Raw genomic sequence first — 23,099 nt, 5'->3', positions numbered from 1 at the left:
TGGGTAGTCACTTTACAGCACGTGCATGTTGTTGTGTGTTGACGGACAATGCACTGTTCTTGTTCTGTAGCACAGCTCAGTGACCGCAGAGGTCCCAGTAAGGTCATCCCAGAATTGTGTGTGGTGGATGATGAGCTCGTTTCCCTACCCCCACATTAACTAAGCTAATTGTTCACCGACTCTTTCATTATGGCCACAGCTTGTTGATGAGGCATTCGACGCTAATTTCATTGTCATCACGATGCTAGCACTTGAGTGGCGTGGTCAAAGCTTGTCTGTCAAGGGCAAAGGAAATGTTGTCGGGCATCCGCTCACCGAAATCCCACTGCACTGGCGCTTGTTATACTGTCATCGCTTATTCACAGTGCACGAAGTCAGACGCGTCGGTTTTAATAGTCGAAAACAACAATCTCCTGAAAACATTCCTCGTGATTGGCCAATGTTTCGATTTTTCCTTTTTAGAATGCAAAAAAAAAAAAATCGGAATTTTTTTTAGTTACAATAAGATATTCACGAGGCCTCTGTAGTAGAATGGTCAAGCGCTTGAGTGACTGTGGTTAAAGCTCACGTGACTACTAAATATGACGACGTTCTTGTATTATCTCCATTTTGTGATTTATTCTGACTTTATGTAAGTGTCCTGGAGTTTAATCAGAAAATTTATTTTATGTGACCTTTAAGCCTAAATTGCATAATAGACGTTTGTGTGTTTTTCATTCTGTATGCGATTGTCTTCTTTTTTAACATGATAGTGACAGTCAAAGTTAGACCTCATCATCCAGACCAGTGCACATTCGTGTCGAGAAAGTGGGGAAGGGAATCGATGGTCCCTAGTCTTAGCTGTTATCTGAAAGTTACGAAAAGAACGCGACTGATTTGTTTTCCCTGAGACAGAAGGGGACGGGGTTGAATTCGTACTGGCTCTCGATGCCCTGCCAGTGTTTTGCTACGAGGATTAATATGAGATTGTATATTTCCAAATGGTATAAGAGCCTTCTTATTGCATAGCAGTCACAGTCGGTAGCTTACGTGTACGTAAACTACCGACAGTGACTCGTATATGAGCGCTGAGTGTTCATTCACAGAAGATACAACCGGATAAGGCAGTCGTTGTACGATGACTTGTTGTATAACTGAAGTATTTTTACTGTGTGGGCAAGACTTCATTTTTCCACACTTTGATCCATCACAAAAATAGAAAGTAGTGTGCGTTCTCCCATGGATGGACCCACATGGATGACAAGTATTGTACTAGTTGGGTAGAGTTCATATAAATTAGAAAAAGTTAATTTTTCTTATGATGTCACAAAATTTATCAGAGGTCTGATAAATTTTGTTACATCTTATTATTATATCTCGATTATGTCTAGTGACCTATTGCTTATCCTTTATAAGGGGATAGATCACGAAAATCCTGCAGCTTTTATTATATTTCTAGTGTAGAATAAGTCACCATCAGAACTTCCATGTAACGTGCTTTACATCTTCCATATGATATACTTTTCTTCTCAGTATCTTTTGCATCAATTTGTAGTGCGTTGAATTACTCGGGAACATCCGAGCTAAGCTCATTAGGCTTCTCAACGGCAAAAATAAATAAATTTCCTGTTTATACTCCAAGATAATCACGTAAGATGAGAGGAATTAACAGGATAGAAAATATAAGAACATTACCGTCATTTGTAGTCCATGTCTATTCGAAAATGCGGTGTGAGTAACTTCACACTACTGGCACATTAACCACCCGGCTAGTTGTTGTTGTTGTTATGCAAATTTCACGACACAAGGGCAACTATGGCCAATTGTGTCTGTCAGAGTCCCGGCTAGTCATCTTCGTTATTTCTTCCCCATGCATGGCTACTGCTAGAGTCCTGCTCGTGTTCATTGTATGAAACGCGCATCCACATTATTTGTATCTAAAATCCACAAAATTAAAACAAAAAGAAACTGTCATGTTAAGAAAATTTGCCTTACATTTTTGACATATCAGTAATAACGCAAAAATCAATCTTCAACAATACACAAATATTAAAAATGAAAACAGCAATTAAAAAGAAAAATATAAGGAAAACATATTTGTCAGTGTAATTAATTTTTCACATTTTTGCTCTGCAGAATACTCATCAACAATTGCTGGATTCAGCTCTGTGCTTTTTCTTGGATTAGAAATCAGAAAAATTTCTTTCGCCGGCCACACAGCTGGAACCTTTGGAAAAAAATAACTTCCTTCCCCACTTCCCACCACCACCACCGCTTCAATAATTGAAATTCTTCTTCACCGTCAGCAATTCGTTATTGGAAGTTATACCTTCACATCAAATAAAATTACTGCCTTCTTCCTCTTCCTTTCTGTTGAATCTTTTAATTCTGGTCTTTCAGTGTTGTGTTGCAATGAATTACTTATAAAAACTGTAACTGCACCCAACTTGCGAATCGCAAAATTACCTAAGACCGACCCAATGCAGGACTCCAGAAACTACTTCTTCGAAGTTATCAGGAAAGTTAATCCTTCCTCGTAATCAACTACTCACAGTGACTGACGTCGAAAGGGTGGGGTGTCAGGTGGTTGAAAGTCCCCTCCCTCCGGACCCGGGAACCATGTAGAAAAGATCAAGGATCGCTTCTTTAAGTTATAGCAAACAGGAACTGAAAAAAAATAAATAATAATAATAAATAAATAAATAAAAATCGGATTCGACGAGTATTTCCTCTACTCCCGTTCTGGTTCTCGACGCCCCTATTTACACAGTGATCAGTGATACTAATTTGCATATAATCGATTATTGATCATTCGATTATGCCAATCACTATCATTTCTAAGGTTCTCGATTATCTGTTTATTTATTCAGTTTATGTTACCAAATGGTTTTGCCCCTAAACAGCAGGTTGCTAACAGGGCTTACATTATATTATTACAAGAATTACAATTAGGTGTAAAATTATAATAAGACTAAATAAAGTATGTATGGTGCAGAGGACCTTATTGTCGGCACAAATCAGTGTTGGCATAAGACACGTTTGCGTATATTGCAGTTACATTTGGGTCATATTTGAGGCCTCCGTAGCAGAGTGAGCAGGAGCAGGAGCGGGAGTGCAGTAGCACACGCTCTTTGAGTAGACCGGGGTTCAAGCCCCTGACTGTTGAATACGGTTGATCTGCCAACCCGCACTGGACCAGCGTGGCAGATTATGGTCCATTTCCCTCAGTATGAATTGTTGAAGAGGCTTCCATCCTGCAGTGGGTTGACAATGGCTGCACTTTACTTTTTTTTTTTTTTTTTTTTTTGGGTCATAACATTTCGCAGACTCCTGTCCTATGGCCCATAACATTGCTTAAGCCCTTGTTTTACTACTTGACGGATTTTATTCTATAGCCGCCGATGAAAAGTCTTACCCTGTTTAATAATTCCCTTTTTGTAATTATGAATAAGCCCAATGTCTCGGCCAATTGCTTCATATTCTTTTAGAATCGTCTCTAGGAATTTCTGCAGAGCCTTTTGTTGTTAGGAAGAACGTATCGCCAGCGTAACACAGGATGTTAACAGAAAGATGGCTGTTTTGAAAATCTATAGAAGTGAACGCTTGTGACCTTAAGGGTTGCGATTTTTTTTGAAATAGTGGTTAAAAAATATGTGATGCGTCCACTTGGAAGTTCCATAGTCGCAATGACCATTCAAAGCTTTCAGAAGGAATTCGATTACAGTATATAGACGCCGTGGACTTTGACTACGAAACTAGGGAAGCCGTCCGGCCCCAATGTTGTTTTATTAGAGTGTTGAGTAATCACGTTGATGAAGTCTTGTTTGTACCGGTGATTGTAAATTCCCCTAATCCTTAAACACACACCACGTTGTGCTATGTAAATTCCCCTAATTTCAAATTTCACGATTTCGCCATTCCACATTACCTAGAGGAAACCAGAAAAGACGGTTCTGACTCTTTTTCTTTTTCTTTTTTTTTTCACATTTTATATTTTTATTTATTTTATTTTTTTTTACTGTTTTTTATTCATCTGCCTTTACATCAAGTGTTTATTATTTCCCACTGGAATGAAAATCAAGGCGTAATATTTAGTCATATTTGTATTTTTCTGTCAACCGAATAAATAATTCATGCCGCTTTTTGGATTTGAGATTAAAGTTTTTACAGTTTTTGAATACTGTTGAATTTTACATAAATTTATCTTTGCATCTTTTTTAAAAATATTCACGTAAATGTGTATATTGAAATGACTGTGATTACAATTCGCACTGAAATGGGAATGATATGGCTCGCATTTTTAGTAAGGTCAGTGTAAGCTTCAGCCCATTGGTCACGAGTGTGCTTCCTCTTCGTCGATAAAACTATCAAAGATGTAATCGTTGAACTGGGTAACTTTGATTTGACATTCAGGTAATACTGTTTTAGTAATGCAGTATTCATCACGGTTTGAAAATATTAGGGCAAAAGACAATAAAGGGAAATTCTCCTTGCCTGATATGAATTCCTTACCTCAACCTTTGTTGGATTCGGATCCTTTTCAGTCTCGGGTATGGGGCATTGCACCCCCCACCCCCTTCTTCCCCAACACCAAAGAACGGCCATGTATATAGTGACCGTTAAAGTTGGGAACTGGGTAAAAATATAATAACGCCCGATCCATATTTACAATTTCGGCTTTGCACAAATCATTTAACTTAGTTTCGCATGAAAAAAATTGCTAAGTAGTCTGCAGTTCATGTCGTTAATCATTATAAAAGCTTCTTTTTTCAGTTAGTTTTTATTTCTTTCTGTTGCAGCCCGTTGTGATATATACATTTACTATATACATTTTTTTTTTTTTTTTTTCACGTATTTGAAGTCCACAACTTCCAAGTTGTCAACTCACTTAAACATGCATCTAGGATTTTACTAGGTGCTCATTTGGATCGTATCTTGCCTTTCGTTTTAACATTGCAAGCATTTTCTCCCGCCTCAAAATTCGCTCAATACAAGATTCGGCAATGATTCTGCATTTCTTTTCTCATAACGAACTGCTTTTCTGAATCCACACTTTAAAAAAAAAGGTCGATACAGCATCTCCACTTTACTTATCCTCTTAATATCGAATGTTCAAAATAAAAGTTAAAATCTTTTCAGTAGATAATGAACTCCCACATTCGTTCATAATTTTTCTTATTTCTGACATCAGTACTTATAACTGCTAAAACTGAAAAAGACGTTGTTTCTTCGGTTTAGGAGAATTTACACTTTTAGGAAAGTTTACAGCTGCACGTTTGTATAATGTAATGTTATGAAGAAAGGTCTGATGAGACCGTACTAATCCCTGCTGCTGTACTGAGGGAAAGCTGAGTGGGAAATTCAAACCGGAATGGTCCCATCCGTGAGCTTCTCCTTCTGTAGTGGGGTCAATAGAATAAACGTTCCCATCATGTGCTGCTATATGTAAAAAGTCCATTATATGAACAATATAAGAACATTACCAATTGTGAATATATTTATTTACTTACATGGGAAAATTTTAAGGTCATAGAATTATTCGATGACTTTTCTGCATTCCCAATATACAGTTTTATGTTGGGCTAAAAAAAGTAAAACTATATAGAGTAATGGTTGCACTCCAAGAGAGAGTATAAGTTGCTCTTAGTTAAAATAAGAGTAAAAATGAGCTGCACGCAGTGCATTCCAAACGGTTCTGTTCATCTCTATAGAAACGATTGGACACCACACGTCCAAGGTAAGCTGTGCTCTTTGCACGTAGTAATTAAGCCGCCATGAAGCATTGCTGTTCAATGCTTCCACAAGCATTGACATGGTTCACCGCATGTCAATGCTTCCACAAGCATTGACATGGTTCACCGCATGTCAATGCTTCCACAAGCATTGACATGCGGTGTATTTTACGTAGGCAGCTGCTGAACGTAGTTCAACTTCGCCATGTAATGATACAAAACTCCATAAAAAACTCCATAAAACACTGTAATGATACAAAACTCCATAAAAACAAAAGAAGCTAGAAATGGGTGTAATTCTAAGTTTGTACAGTATGTGTGTTTTGTGTTGTTCAGTTGTTTCTGGCCACTTTGCTATCAAGAAGCAGCAAATCACCAGGAAGGCAGCTTCCCAGTACCGTCCACGGCTCGAGGAGGCGGCCAGAACTATACCTGTACTGTGCTTAGTGGACTAAGCCCCACACCTCTTCAGTTGACAGTTTCCGATCATCGCAAATGTAGTTACCGCTTCGTATTGCATACCAAAATCCTGGCACATTTCATTAAATGTGAGCTCCTGTATATATAATTTCGCCAAGAGTGGTAAATCCCATAAACTAATGCCAGAGTAGTTTGATTGGTTATTGTGGATTTTTAGATTAGTGTCTACATAACAGAAAGGCAGTTATTTAGACACTAATCTATGCGAATATGTCTGATTTTCTTAATATACTGTACTTACAGCGTCAGTGGTATTACCATCTCTTTAGGATCCCACCAGGAACAAATAAGATTCATAGATTAATCCCCTATGCAAAGAAAGATCTTATTTATGGCAGCCAAATTACTAGAACGCCTCAGCTGTTGTTAGTATAAAATATAATTCTGTAACTCATTCCTTAGTTGGCACTTCGGTAATACAGACAGCCACAGAGTGACTATCTGGATCTCCAAAGTAATGAGAGCACCTTTAGTCTTGATCACTGCAGATACTAGTCCTCTGTGATAGTATAATGGTTTCGCCACTTGTTTGGAGAGGTTTGGATTCGATTCCCTTCAATCACAAGAGGAATTTCTGAAGATCTCTTCAATCGAAGTTCTAGTTAACCGATTTTTCTCGTGAGTTATTCTAGATTTTCAAAGCCTGCACAACATGCAAATCTTCCCCGTAAACTTACAGCTGTACAAACATAATCTACAATGGAATAATATGCTTTAAGCTTCTGATGCTCCTAAAAACCAACAACAGTAATTGCAGATACAAAGCATCATACTTATTAGCCTTGGTAGTTATTTACAACGAATTTGTTGCCTTTAACATATATATATACTGGTATGCAAAACTTAAGGACCAACACTATTTCTAAAGGTTACAACCACAAAACCTTTATTTAAGGTACTCTTTACTGATGAGAGTAGATTCAGTCTCAGCAGCGATTCTGGACGTCAGCTAATCTGGTGAGAGCTTGGCACACGGTATCACCCTGCAAACATCACTGAAAGTGATCGATATGGCGGTCGAGGTGTTCTCGTCTGGGGAGGCGTTATCTTGGATGGACGTACACAACTAAATATACTGGAAGGCGGTAACCGGTGCACGCTACTATACTGAGGTATTCCTTCCCCATGTGCGTCTGTTCCGAGGTGCCATTGGCCCCGAGTTCGTGTTTATGGATGATAACGCCACACCCCATCGCACTGCAGCTGTGATATGCTTTTGGAAAGTGACGACATTGTTCTTATGGATTGGCCCCGTTCGACCGATCTAAATCCCATCGAACACATATGGGACGCTCTGGGGAGATGCCTAACGGCACATCCACACCCACCAGAAAACATTCACCAGCTGAAGATGGCGCTGACAGAGGAACGGACGATGTTACCGCAAGAACTTATCAACAACATTGTTTTAAGTATGGACAGGCGGTGTAAAGCCTGCATCGACATTAGGGGTGGCCATATCTCCTACTGAAGATCACCTCTTCCCTTTGTTCCATCTTTGACAGTGATGCATCTGTATCATGGCAGGCAGTGCTATGTTGCCATTTTTGAATAAGTCCCTCTGTACCGTTTTGTTTCCTTTGTTGTGTCGGTGTTGTTTCCTTCATCATTTCTGTACCTCACGAAGTTCCTTTGGTTGGCTTTTCTCATTTCCAGGCCACTCACTCCTATGAGAAGCTACAGGTGAAAACCTGACTGGTCCTTAAATTTTGCACACCAGTGTATATACCTTAGGAAAGATAATTATCATTGAGATCTTTATTGCAGATTGCCTGGTCTCTGCCAGGGTTGCCTGAGCTTCCTAACAGAGGCCAAGTTAAAAAAAAAAAAAAAAAAATGTTATTGACATAACAAATTCCTTTAATAATTTAAATCTTTTCCTTGTTTTAACATATATACTACCTTTCAGCCATAGGGCAAAGCTTTTGGCATACATTATGTGGCTACTATATTTGGACATAGTGGCATAGTATTTAGGGTTAAGCGCCACCGGTGATTTCCCACATCTGCGCCGTATATACTCTGTGATGGATGCAGAACAACTAAAGAAGCCATAAAATAAGTGTCATGTCTGGTTTATCTAGTGTTGTGTTTTGTTCTGTCCCTGCCTGCTTGGCCACTGAGTCCCTAGTGGGACCCTACGTTGCCTGCCATCACCACCGGTTGGTGAGCCAGGCTGCCGATCATACTCTGGCTGGTGTCTGCCAGGGTTGCCTGAGCTTCTTAACAGAGGCCAAGTTTAAAAAAAAAAAAAAAAACCGTTTTTGTTGAATAAAGTACACTAGTAAATAGAGTGGGGTAAAGAACAAGGGTGGACCAAGGTGAAGGGTCCTCCCGGTTATTTAAGGCGAAGTGGAGAGGGTGTATAGGGAATTAAAGTCACGTGGGCAGGTTTCCCTGTGTGAGCGTCATTGGCCTTGCGCTCTGTAGGGATATTCCGCACCATCAGAGTGCCAACAGCACAGATCCCTCACCCACAAGGCTTGGGATAGGTAAGACCGATTGTGGGGAAGTACTGCTTAGTTATTCCTCTTTTTTTTTTTTTTTTGTTGCATTCCAGGAATCCTGCCATAGACACTGTAGGTGGCTGACGATCCGCCTTTTTTCTTACTTGTGGTCATTTGTGAAGTCAAGATGCAGATCCAGTAGTTGGGTGGGAATGCCTTTCTTGTGGCGCTGGTAGAGGCCTCTTTTGACTACCAGGTAGAGGAGCATGAATCCTGCAGTGACTTGGTGCGGCACGCCCTGGTAACGGACAGAAACATAAATCGCTGAATTGAATCGAGTTTACGCCTATTCCACTCTAGTGTTGCTCTAATGCCCCATATAGAGGGTCTATTGCAGATAATCGGTACGAATACCGCTTTGTAAATTAGAGAGAAGGCCTTGTGCTTCAGATCCCAGTCTGTCCGGTTTATTCGTTTGATCATGGCCTCATATTTTCTCATTTAAATGCAAGGTACTTCAGGTGAGGATGAAAGATGAGGTTTGCATCTATGTGGAGGCCTAGGTATTTAACTTCAGTTAAATACCATATAACCAGATTGATATGTTGTTTTTCTTGATGACGGGGATCTGCGGATTTGAAGCTTCCCTTTCAACAGGATCGACTTCGTTTTTTCATCCGAGATGGATAGTTGGTGCAGTGAGGCCCAATCCTGTAGCCAGCCGAGAGCTTGATTTGCTTTCACTTTCAGTCCAGCTCTTTTGTCAGAGTGTACTGCAAGAGCAAGATCATCGGCGAAGGTCAGGGGTAAGATACCGCCGAGATCCATCCCCAGTAACTCGTCCAGGACAACTGACCATAGGAATGGTCCCGGGACATAGCCCTGGGGCAACACCGAGTAACACATCTGGAGACTCTTTGATATTTGGTTACAATTTGGACCTATCCGTTGTTGAGGTAGAATTTCGTACTTTTATAGAGATTATAAGAAACTCCAGCCAGCCGCAGCCTCCTAATAACACTGGACCACTATATTTGGACATAAAGGTTTGGGCTATATGCAACAATCTATGCAAAAATATGTAATCATATTTTTTATGGGAACATACAGGATCGCACGGACTTCTAAAGAAGTATTCAAACACGCACCAACAACTGAAATTTTCTGTGCGTATTTAGCAGGCGCCTAAGCAGATAAGACGGCTGCATTCTCGCTTGTTCAAAGACGAGTGTCATTGTAGTCTTTAGCGAGTGGAAAAATGCCCATAAAACGTCCACGAACAGACACAATTGCTGCATCAAATACAAGGTTATGGAGCAAAGTGCTCAACATATGGAGCGGATTATCAAGTACAATATAATCTTCGCCAAACGACGAAACAACTAACGCCTGAATTTAATACAAGACAATCACAAGGAATCGTTACTCGCACCATGCGAAGATCCGTATAAAAATGCACTATGGGAACAGACACTTTCATGGAAGCTATTGAACTGGAACACTAACCAGAAAATACAGCTGAGTTAGTGCCAAGACGCAAAAGATGGACGAAGCAGAACTGTGGGCAAATCATGTAGTTATGAGCCCTAAGTTTAGCTTTTTAGCACTGATTGTAGAGTGCACATATGAAGGAAACTGCACAAGATGATGAAACCATTCTTCTGTGTACCGACATTCAGGTAGTTGGGGAAGACGTAATGATGATGGGTATGTTTTTTCTTGATATATATTTGGTTCCCTAATTTCACTAAAGGTACCTTGAACGCCAGAGTATATAAAACATCGTTGCAGATCAAATGCACCCTGCAATGTTACATATTTACTCATATGGACAGGAGTGCGTGCTTTCAAGCCGACAGTATAGCCAATGCGCCACGCCAAATGCTTGAAAAAATGGTTTGAGGAACGCTATGAAGATTTTAAGCATCTGGCTGGCTAATGTAATCATTTTCCATTCATCCCACATGTTCTCAATCTCATTGAGAATATGTAGGATGAATGAAAAAGCGTGTTCCTCAGTACAGTTTTCTCATTGCTTCTCGGCATTTTGGTTAATATCAAAGTGTAGTACAGTTCTCTGCCCATGCTACTTCCGAAATTGAAGACAGTTTTGTTACGCGAACGGTCCAATATTCCAGCTGTCACTTTGCCAACACCTTGTTAACTCCATGCTATGTCATGCTAGAGTAGTGATTTCGGCCAACGGTGGTCCAACAGGCTGTTATCTCGTGGTTCTAATAAGGTGATCAGGCAACGTATATATACAAACACTTTAGGGTTGATAAATTAGTTGCCCCTGGAAAATATATTGAATTAGTTGTCATTGAACACTTGACCCACAAGACAGACAAATGGCACCAAATACCTCATCATGTGTGCACTGACCCATGATTGCGATCTGTGGTCATTACACATACAATAGGAACGTTAAAAAAGTAATTTATTCCACCCTGGGTGCCTAATACCAAAAAGGACAGGACCTATAAAAATTTTGTCATTAGTTATCAAACTTCTAGTACATTCGTTGGAATCATTTGAAGCTGCTGTTTTAAGTCTCTGGACTTGTAGTAATCATTTTTATAATATATTTTCAAAAATCCCATCCGTCTTCACTGAAGTGAAAATAGATGGAATTTTTGAAAATAAAGGACGAAAAAGAAATGGATTCTTTTACATAAACGTACCACACTTGCCAGGAACCTGCGACCTCCTGTGGTTGCATTTTTGGGTTAATTCACTGAAATTCTCTTAGAGGTATTTAACCTTTTTGAGTTCTATTAATGCTAGGCTTTCGGCCCTTATTAATAGCGTACGATCTCTCGTATATATAAGATGTGACAACAAAAAAACAAACAAAAAAAACAGACACACAAACTAAACGTATAGTTTACATAATCCCCCCCCCCCAACATATTAACAATCAAACGGATTCGACAGCTGTTTAGCGTCGCCTTACCTTAATGTAGCAACCACTTGCATGTTTTTTAAGATGTGTTATTTTTTTGTTCTTGGAGAAAATATGTGCGATCAAAATTTAGAACACTTAGAACAATTAAACAAATTTTAGCCAAATCTGGCAAAACTGCAACCGAAAGTTTCATGGTATGTTGGAAAGGATTTATATAACAAAAAACATTTCGTCCGCGTTAATTTCATGGCATCGAGGATTTTTAAATAGACAAGAAAACGTGCACAGTGATCCGAAAAACGTTTGAATTGTGGTGCGTGCGACAGTGATCGCTATTTAGCAATTTGAATAATTGCTGAGATGCTAAACATGAATAATCAAATCTCAAGATTTTGACCGAAGATTTGCACGTGACCAAGGTCTGCATGAAGATGTTGCCCAAAGTTCTAACGCACGGCCAAGAGACGGACTTAATGAACAATGTTATCACCATTGACGAGTCATAGGTGCTTAAGTACAACCCAGAAACTAAATGACAAAGCCTCCAGTGGACAATGAACATGTCTCCCCGATCGAAAAAGACGATGTTAATTATGTTTATGATCAGCATCGTAACGAGGTTGACGACGTTAAAGGCATTGTGCACCCCCAGTATCTTCCATCGGAGTAAGTGGACAACCAGTACTATTACAGAAATGTTCTGAAGCTTTTAAGAGAGATGTCTGTCGTAAAAGTCCGCAATTGTGGCACGATAGATGAGTTGTAATTCATCATGACAATGCGCCTCATTCAGCTTATTAGTGAAGTAATTTTGGTCCAAAACTGAATGACTACAACAGAACATCCCCCCCCCTCCCACCCTATTTTTCAGATCTTTTCTGTTGTGACTGTTTTTCTGTTTCCGAAACTAAAATATTTCATACTGAAACTAATCTTGTAACATACTGAAAAGGCAAAAATATAAAATAAAACTTTATTAAAATATAGTGAAAAATAAAATACAGTATATGGAACCTTTATAAAGAATAGAAGCTAAGACAAGTACATATAAAAGTACTAAGAGCTATAAAAACAAAATATATACCAAGAAGCTATCGGAACAATATGGTCCTTTTATGAACTTTTAAAGACAAGTGGTACGACAATCATCATAGTATTTTGCTGAGAGACATACACACATGCGCTACAACAGACGAATGTAGATCGTGAACGGTCGGGGAGGGGTACTAGAGTAAGAGAGAAAGAAAGCAGAAAGGGGGGATAGGGAGGGACAAATCATTCTAAACTCTGCGGAAGTAGGACGACGTACATTTGCCATGTTATAAGCTCACTATCACTCATTATGCTGTAAAGTAACCGCTTCCATAATAGGGTCTATGCGGGTTCCATGATTGAGATTAATGTTGGAACCCTTATGTTTCATATAAGGGGCTCCATTTTGATGATATGGGGTACGTAAAAGGTGTATGACTGAACCCAAAAAAGCATTCCCAAAAAAGGACTTACAAATTGCTTTCAAGCACGTGGTAGCTTCGAATGGAGACGTGCATTAGAACATGTGGGGAGTAACCTTCGATTTATGTAATTTTTAAATATTAAAAATTTTATTGACGTAGCCTCTCTCCTTCTTTTCCACACCTTTTCCAACATCTGTATGCTGCTTCAACCGGAATGCCTGTTTTGTTTCGTATTAAACCCTGGATTTATTATTATTAATCCGTTTATTATTATAGCAAGTATATGCTATCACCAATTTTACACAGCCAACCAGCTAGAAGGGTGTACAAAAATGCAGGAATATTAATTGGTTACAATATTTACAAAAGTGAAAATTATTTAAAATATTATGTACAGAATGCAGTTATCGACAATATTAAAAGAGGAAATTATTTACAGTATCTTACAAAAGTAGATGTTCAACAGTGATTTTATGTTGGTCATTCCATCTTCTTTATCCGAGTAGTTTCATCAGGGATACTCACGTTCTGTAGTTCAAGTAATCTGTGCGCTTCAGAGAGGCTCTTCACTCTGTACTGCTTGCTTTCAGAGTATTTCACAAGTTCTATTGCTAACGAATTAAAAAGGCTGACTGCGTTGTTTGGGAAGAAATTCTTTAGACAGGACAGGTTGGACAATATAGAATGTAACGGTAGGTAGGGGTCCAGCACGTGAAGTAGAGATAAATCCTTGAAGATTGGGGACGTCAATCACACCGGTAAGCAGCTGAGAAAGAAGAAGAATATTCCTGGATGCTGTGAGAACTCTCCAGGGAGTGATATTTAGGTTGATACAGGGTGATTCAGGAGGAATAGTAAATATTTTGGTAAGTTATAGTATCGATTATTCTGAGTAAAAAAGTTCATATAAACATGTGTCCAATTCTCCATTGAGAATTGGACACATGTTTATATGACTCAGCTGTTGGAAACCGGCGCGCACAGCTCCCTGAATGAGATGTGACCAAGAAGCAGTTATAACCTGACGGTGTTAAATGCGCTGTTAAGAATGCTGCACATCTTCACACATGCTGAATATACCGATATGGCGTTTGTCTACGGTTTTTGTAGTGGAAGTGCTACTGCTGCTTGTAGAGGATACCGTCGACGGTTTCCTAACCGCAGAATACCGGTTCAAGAGCGTTTACTAGTGCTTACATCAAACTGCGTGAGACTAGTACAGTTCCCAGCGCTCATGTTTCTTCTGAACAAAATGTGGATGAAATAGAACACATTCTTCAGTCGGTAGAACGTAGTTCTACTATTAGCACACGAAGAATTTCTACGCGTATCGGTGTTCCACAGACAAGAGTATGGCTTGTATCCATTTCACATACAGCGGTTGCAACACCTTCAACAGGAGACGACACCCAGCGAATGGAATTTTTATGTGGGTAAATGCTAATTGCCGATTAATTCCATTAATACTATTCAGCGATGAAGCAACTTTCACCTGTGCCGGTATCAACAACACCCGTAACTCTCATAGGTGGTCAGACAAATATTCAACATCGCTTCATGGTAAACGCGTGGTGCGGTATCATCGATAATCAGTTGATTGGGCCTGTTGTGTTACAAAATCGTCTTACAGGCCCATTTACCTAGAATTTATGCAAAACGAACTTCCACTACTAGTGGAGGATGTTCACTTGGCTACAAGGATTGGTATGTACATTCAGTATGACGGAGTTCTTGCACATTATACCCGCCTGGTGATACAATATCTAAATCGAATTTTCCGTGAACAATGGATCGGCCGCGGTGGTTCCGTTCATTGCCCACTCTCCAGACCTCACTCCGTTAGATTTTTGTTTGTGGAGATGGATTAAAAGCGCAGTATACAAAGAAAAGGTGAATACAGTACAAGAGATAAATTGCTCGCTCGCATTTTGGATACTGCTGCCCTCATAAATGAATGTCAAGACGAGCTCAGAAGAACAACGCATCATATTACCACAAGAGTTGCAAAGTGCATTGAGGTTGGCGGTGGGATTTTCGAACATTTATTGTGAACTGTAAAAAATTGTCAATTATTTTTGTTTTATATCATTCAAAAAGTCAATAAATGCAAACAATAAGTTATTTATCGTTCTTTAATACCTCTCATAATGGCTTTGTGCGCGCCAGTTTCAAACAGCTGTATCTCTGTATCCATTGAGAATTGGACACATGTTTATATTAACTTTTTTACTCAGAATAATCGATACTGTAATCTCCCAAAATATTTACTATTCTTCCTCAATCACTCTGTATAAAACGGTCCTGGAGATGGTGAATGCGTTGACCGTGACCCTATTCGTCTATTGCATTACCCAATACTCGACTGCCAGGAATCTGTTTAAGTACGACGACGTCGAAGCAGAAGACCAGATTGGCAATGCATAGAGTGCAATTGGTTGTAGGCACCGCTGGACGTATCTTCTGACTACATCGACGTTCAGCAACCCTGTCAGTTCTTGTCGAATTGCCCACATCCGAGTGTCTTCAATTTCATGGTCGAAAAATGGTACTGAAAAGTGATGCCCTCATCCCAAGTTAAGCCGAGGTTGGCGTCGGCGTGAGACTTCACTTTCCTTATCTGCAATCCGTTGTGATAGGCTCTGTTGTTTTTTTTTTTTTTTTTTATTCTCTTTTTCGTAAAGGTGATTTGAGTTGATTTATATATGTTTAGCTCCATACCTGTTTACAGTAGATAGGCTACAAGACTGTTCATCAGGACGGAGACTCGCTGATTTATGAGGAGAGTTTGTTCAGCGCCTTTCGATGTTATATATAATTTGAGGTCGTCTGCATATGATGAGAAATCAGTGTACCTTGCGAGGAAAGGTTCAACCGTTCAAGGGCAGCGGCGAAATCATCAACATCATCCTTGGTATAAGGATGATGTTGATGGTTTTTAACAGGCTTCCTGTAATGCCAAAGTATTTTTCCAGAATGGAAATGAGAGCGGGAATTTAGAGCTTATCATAAGCAAATGATATATCAAGGAAGATGACGTCCAGCTGAGATTCACTTTGAGAGCAGTTTGAATTTTAAATAGGGTGTCCAGTAGGTTCGTATATAGTATTTAGAAGCCGCTTCATTAGCTCTCATCTTCAATTATTCTTAAGTGAAGCTCAGTGCATCCCCGTCAGACATACGGAAGGCGCTATTCCACTACTCCTTCAAATGTATGAAATAATTTATGAAATAAATTATTTCATACTCTCTCTCTCTCCCAAAATGAACTTATCCTTCAAATCTCCACTTTGCAACTCAAACCGGCTCAGACTAGACAACATTTTCTCCTTTCCCATTTTTCCACTATCGTGTTTCAATAATAATTGACGTACTGGAGAATGTTTTTTTTTTTTTTTTTTTTTTTTTTTGTTACATGCAGATGGTAAAGATATCCGACATGTCGTAAGTTGGTTAGCGATTACCATTGTCCTCCGGTGCACCTAAGGTGTTATTTTGATCAACTGGGATTGTTTGTGAACCTATACAATCTTGACCAGTCATTTAGTCAGGACTTTGTAGGCTCTCTCAGTCTTCGTTGTTTGCATTATCTGTTTATAAGCTTTTCTTTTTCTTTCTTAGGTACTATAGTCACGATTTTCGCTTTTACCCCTCTTTCGTTTCTATAAACTGTTCATTGTGTGTGTGGGTGTGTGCGCGCGCGCGCAGTGGCACAAGGAGGAGGGTCCATCACCCTCTTTCAAAGATTCCTCAAACCGTTTTTTTTTTTTCGTAACATTTCCCTAAGCATTGTATGCATCAAAAGAAAACGTACACCCATTGTGTGTATGTGTATATAAATTAAGCATGCCACCTCTGGTTGGAGAAATTAAACTGTGCTTTGTATATGTCTGTAAGAAAGATCTTGTCACTGGAACACGCGCAAAGCGCTAATACAGAGGTCGACCAACGTTACACATCTCATTACAGGAAGCTAAAGCGTCTTAAACTGAAAGCACCTGGAGATAATAGTCCACTTTTCAAGTAGGCCTTTGACGCAGACCTTGGAGATTCTTTCACTAAAGTCTCCTTAATTTGTGTGTCGTGTTTATCGGGTAATCAGCAACCCATGCTTAGAAATGCTGAAATCCCTTCAGCAATGACGTAGTCAATATTAACAGTGACTCAGAGAAATGTATAATCTGTACCTGGCACTTGCTCACCTGACACACAATAGGGAGGCCATAAGGTCACGGACTTCCTGATTGAAAAACTTATTTCAGGAACAAGGAGAAAGCCATGTTTTTTTGTTTTTTTATATACTGAATAGCTGTAAACAATTTCCAAGGCCCGAACGCAAAATTCAGTGTCAGAAAAAAAAAAAAAGAAGAAAAAAAAAAAAAAAAGAAAGCTAAATTATGCACTCTAGAAAAGCAATTTGACTCTCGATAGCCACCTTGATGTAATAACCGAATTATTAACCTACTTTTCTACTAATTTTTGCCCTTTCACAACATGAAAAAGAACGCAACGAGATATATAACAGACAAAAAGAAGAAATGAAAGGCTCCCCATCTATCAATAGAATGTAGGAAGTAGACCGATAAGCGAGAAAACAGGGAATCTGGAGATAAGGGATCACATAAGAGATGGATTAACTAGCGAAAGAGCGAGGACTATATCCGATAACGAAGAAAGCGATGCCATGATAAGGACTACCAAACAGCCATGGAAGATAGTCGATGTTTCCTCTGTCTCTTCGATATTTAGGTCAATCAAATATTCACAACACTCACAATGAAAACATTTCAGTTGCAACCAAAGTAAATATGCTATGTGGTATTGAACTGCATAACACCGTAACTGTACATGAAAAGTATTGTGAAATTTTCGAAAATGCTCTCAAGCTCGATAGTGTAGTGATGAGAATAAAAGCAATCACTTTTTAAACCCACCTGCAATATGATAACGACAACAACGTTATTCAGAGCGTTAACAAAAAACTGCGTTATTTCTTCATCTCACCGATTAAAAAATAATTTATTCACTAGCATAGCTCTTAATTCTTGCACTATACTTCGAAAGGAATGGAACTAGCTTTAGGATAATTAAGATTGTACTTAGTAAAATTTCCTCAGAAAATCATATACGGTACGTAAATGATTTCTCTTGAATAAATGGATGATATTTGAAAAAGTAAATTTGTATCAGTCAGGTATGTTATTTCTTATGAATCAGTGGATGATAAAAATCAAATATGGTATGAATCCGAGTGTTATTTCTTCGTCATCATAAGGCTTTAAAATTTAAATATTATTCCTCCTTTCTTCCCTTTTTGCTTTTTTAGACTTGATATCGGAGCTCAAAGAAGATCCGAAATGTCCAATTAGAGCAAAATAGTTCTTTAATAGCTGTTCAGTATATAAGCAAAATTATCTTGATTATTCGTTACTTATTTTGTATTATTGTATTACTTAAGAATCAATAAACTTTAATAAGCTGATTCTTAACTATATATATTTTTTTTATCTCGTGGAATTAATGAATGGTCCCAAAAAATCAAACAAAACTGCATGACTCATTTTGATAGTGTTTCTCAACCTTCTACTTCTAGCATTCCCTTTTTGAGTGAACTATAATTGGTTAAGCTCGCCTTATTGGTTGTAACAAGGTTAGTTCCCTTTTATATGAGATTGTATTGCTTCTGTTTTTCAATTTATTATGATTCGGCTGGACCACATTGGGAAATCCCCTCCCCATTGATTGATCTTGGTTATTAGAATAGATTGCAGTCTGCAATTAAAACTCATGAAATCAACAACATTATTTTTCTCTTATAAACGTTTTTTAATAAAACTAGTATTTTCCCCTAAACTTTGCCATTGTAATGTATTTATATAATGCAGATTTAAACATCGTATATGGGCAGCAAGAATGGAAATTTCTTGATGTTTCGTTATCAACCTGAACATCCGGGCTCTTTGTTGTCGTAATCCTTAGCGGTGTGGTCTCTAAACTGAGGCCAATAAATGCGTAAAGTGTACACATCAAATAATCTAATTGTGTAATGAGTCTACAATATTATCATAGCTACGCAGAGAGCGAAAGGAAGGACGTATTGGGGACGACATAAGGGTCAATCTGTACACGGCAGTCGACATAAAGAGGGCTTTCCGGATTGACAGCGAAGGAGACGACTACCGTCATTGTGATGAGGTGTTCCGTATCAAGCAGGCAGCAAGAGCCTCTGGCTGGCTGTATGGTAATGGATCAATACCCCATGTTCACATTTCATGGTTCGCTCTTGTGTTCTCCTGCAGACTGTAATTTGCTTGCCTGCATTACTTCTCATTACATACAGATGCTTTGTTAGCGGGGGCTTGTGATTAACTCTTGATTAAGAAGGATTCTTCCATTAAAATGGTAATTATCTATTGCTGTTGTCCCGGCACTCATTCCAAGAGGATTAATACCCAACAAATGATGGTCACAAAACTTCTCATCTTTCCTGTGTGTGTGTGTGTGTGTGTGTGTGTGTGTGTGTGTGTGTGTGTGTGTGTGTGTGTGTGTGTGTGTGTGCACGTGATGTGGATTTTTATTGTTGCGCACTGTGTTTGTGCTGATGGCTGCAGAGATAAACGACTACCAAAATAATGTGCTGAGACTCCCCGTTAATTATTTGATGTGCTGCAAGAATATGGAGTTGGGTGTTAAGGGGGAGGGAGGTTTATGATTCAGCAGCACGTCTAAGCACTGGGATTAAGTAAAAATTACTTGATTTGTATTCACTCGTCTTCTTTAATAGCGAATCAAGAAGGAAAAACACGCAGAAGGTGATGGCAGAGAGCCCTTTTCTTAAGTGTATTTGTAATGAGGTGGGCGCAGCTCTTTGTCAGCAGATTCCCAACACTAACTCGAAGGTTTTGTTTTGTGGTATCCACAGTGACAAATTAAAGCAATTTGGTCTCCTACAGACTTTCATTTTAGAAAGACTTACCCCCCCCCCCCACCACACACACACTAGTATTTCAATAGCCATTGCCGATTCATTAGAAGGTGCCACGCTCTATTTAAAAGCATTTGTTTGCATGTGATATAAAAATAAAATCATCCTTAGCTGTTCAGCTGTCTGTTTTGTTAACTTTTCTAGCACATGTTGCCAGATATTTTGTCCATCATCCGCACACAGAAATATTTAATGACATAAAACATCAATAGTACAAAAAAACAGATTTATTATGCATTTATTAAAATTCTATATCACTAAGTGAGCACACAATACAAAAATAGAATGGTCAGTTAGCGAGAGAATAGATAAATAAAACAAAGGATAGTGAAAAAGAAAAAATCAGAAAAACATACAGATAGATTTATAAAGAAACAGATAAAGAGCAAATTTTTGTAATATTTTATTATGATACATTCATAATAACAGAACTCATTAGACTAACAGTATAAAATTAGCATTTTTATATCTACATATAAAATATTTAAGCTTTTGTTTAAAGATAGTCCTTTTATCAATATAATCAGTAGAAATGGGCAGAGAGAGAGAGAGCGCGAACAGATAGATGGAAGATAGATATTTTCTCTTTAATGTGTAGAGAAAAGCCTATTCGAGTGGGAACACGCGATGCACTTAAACACCAAAGTATAAAATTCGCCCATTAAGCACCGAACATGTCAGAAACATATTTGTGTTCGTGCCGCAGAAGGGGATGAGATGGGGGAGGGGGACACTAAACCGTTAATTGCCTATAGGATAGGCAGCTTTGTTTACAGCGCTCGCCACCGTGGCACATTCATTAGCCCAGGGTGTATTATTAATGCTAATTGTACTTATGTCGCTAGTTAATCTTCCGCTGTGATCCTCCAGAGAGCTATTACCATCAAATTGTACTTTTCTATCTACCATCAACATTCCCTCCTCCATTACCACCACCCTCTTTTTTCTTTAATTCGTTACGTCAACAGTTCCCTAATAAATGCACAATTGCATTAGAACACCGCAATGCAGCCTAAATTCCAGACGTAACCCCATTGAATACTAAACACTTCACAGTGCATGTGCATTTTTGTTCTTCGAAATATGATTAGAAGGCGCAGAACACTTCTCTATAATTGGTCCAATATTTTATTACTACTCGGACTGCTGCATGCCATTTTCTCCACTATTTTGGATGTGAACATTGTGAACAACAGTGTAATGGTTTTTATTTATTTATTTATTCATTGCTTAGTTTATTCAACCAAATGGTTTTTGCCTCTACATAACAGGCTGCTAGTAGAGCTTATATTCTATATTCATCTCTTTATGTATGGTAATTCATCCCTTTATGTATGGTACTTCATCCCTTTATGAATTGCTCTACATTCATCTCCTTATGAATGGTAAAATTACTTACAATGATATTAAAGTAAGAATATATTTAAAATTTACAACTTTATGAAATTTACAAAATTGCTTTTTTTTTTATTTTTTATTTTTAAGAACATATCGGTCATTGATTTTCAACCATGATGACTGAAAAAATGAACACACTGTTGTTAACAGAGCGGGCATGTCTTCGCTGTAGACTGCGCCCTCTGCCTGATTAACTTCTTTGAATTTTGTTTGTGAGTGATGCTACTGATCTCTTAGCCATTTAATTCATCCCTTTATGAATTGCTCTACATTCATCTCCTTATGAATGGTAAAATTACTTACAATGATATTAAAGTAAGACTATATTTAAAATTAAAATTTAAGTATTATCATACAACTATTATGTTATTTATTTGTTTGTTTGTTTGTTTGTTTGTTTGTATGGGTTTTAGGCGCAACTTAGGCTATATTGGGCTTTTTGTTATTTGTAAATTTAGTGGCAGGGGGGAGGGGATTCTGTGGTCGATTTTCTATTTTGCTCGATGAAAAACCTTAATTTCCAGAATTAAAAACCATGCTACCCTCGCCTAATCCCGTCTAATTCAGCAACGTTGTGAAAAAGGCCCATAAAAATTCCTCGCATCACTGATGGAATTCGAACTCAGGTCTTTTCCACCTGTGCGTCCCACGAGGGCATACATTATTTAAAACCTCATTTAGAAAAACACTGATCTCAGTTCAGTGCATAGGCTAAGACATGTGACGATTTCATATCGTCATACAGTGTGTTAGCCTATACACTATTGAACACACGGATAACTAGGACTGAGTTTCCCTTGGAATGAAGACTGCTCTCTCTCTCTCTCTCTCTCTCTCTCTCTCTCTCTCTCTCTCTCTCAGCTTAACACGTCCATATTCAAATACAATCAATTAAAAATAACTTCTTCAAATGTTATAATAAATTCCAAGCGTTACAGTGAACCAAAGGGTTTTTTTTTTTTTTGGAAGTCACTTTTCAAACCACTCATTAGTGGTTTGAAAATTGTTCTTGTGTGTGGATAAACATGACTATTACAAAAGTTATTTTGTAATAACTACTACAAAAGTTATTTTGCATGTCACATACAGTAAACTTTAACAGAAAATCAGTCACAAAAATAACTAATAGAGAATTGCTCTAAATTGACTCAGACGCATATATATACATACAAAAACCAGAAAAAAAGTAGTTACTTGTGGTTTTTAGGGCATATAACAGATTGAACACATGTATATATCACACTTATTTTCTTACAGCACTGAAATTAGAGCATAAGGTTAACCTGTTTTCTCCATTTTCAGGAAAGATGGGGTGCAGAAAATATGTTAGTGTGTATTAAAAAGAAGTGATAACATTTGGCATGTCTAAAGGACATCCAGAAGTAGCTGAATTTGGTAGTGTATCAGAAAGGGCAATAATAAGAATTTTTGAGGATTGGTGTGAGTCGAAATGAACTAGAAATTAGCGGCAGAATTGTGGTCTTTGCTAAGTGATCGTGAATCGGCGACGAATATTGTATTCAATAAACGAAACAAAATAACGGCTGGAAACAGTTAACCAAGGACCTAATCGGCCGATTTATGATAAGTGTTAGCGGAGATGGGGGAAACTCCTGGCGCCGTCTGACACTAATTACACCTTATGATAAGTGAAGAGAACTGCATAACAATGGATACCTGGAGTAGGTTCCCCCGAAAAAACCTACTGTTAACAGC

This window comes from Mastigoproctus giganteus, chromosome 7, assembly GCF_048544385.1.
Source record: "Mastigoproctus giganteus isolate SK-2022 chromosome 7, ASM4854438v1, whole genome shotgun sequence".
NCBI lineage: Eukaryota > Metazoa > Arthropoda > Arachnida > Uropygi > Thelyphonidae > Mastigoproctus > Mastigoproctus giganteus.
The sequence above is the reverse complement of the archived record's forward strand: the minus strand, read 5'-3'. Positions refer to the sequence as shown.